Source organism: Trypanosoma theileri, assembly GCF_002087225.1.
Source record: "Trypanosoma theileri isolate Edinburgh chromosome Unknown TM35_Tth_91_V1, whole genome shotgun sequence".
NCBI lineage: Eukaryota > Euglenozoa > Kinetoplastea > Trypanosomatida > Trypanosomatidae > Trypanosoma > Trypanosoma theileri.
In genome coordinates this window covers 7,837-8,248 of record NW_021639933.1, presented here as the reverse complement: position 1 = coordinate 8,248, position 412 = coordinate 7,837, and positions in this window count along the sequence as shown.

Genomic DNA, 412 nt, shown 5'->3' with positions numbered 1-412 from the left:
GGTTCGCCATTTCTTCTTTTTTTGGTTTTGGTGGTTCGTCTTCTCTTGCGCCTTTTTTCTCGGGCGCGGGGCTTCCCTTGTTATGTATTCGTGTGCCTGTGTGGGCCGTTGTGCCGGCCAGCTTTGCTGGACAACGTTCGGTCACAGATGCCGTAGCCAAACAGGAGCGCGCCGCTAATGGAGTGGGTTGGTCTGGGTGCCGAGGGGTCGCGGGGGTGGCGAAGTTTCTGGCGGGATGTCCGGTGGAGGGGGTGCATTGGGAAATTTTAACTTCCGGAGCGCATCAGCTATCGCGAAGCTGGATTTGTTAACCGTATGCGAAGAACTGCGTCGTTCCTGCATGAGCATTACGCCCTTCAATCTATGCAGGGGGCCGTGTCCGATGCTTTACTTAGTTGATACGGCGGTTGTT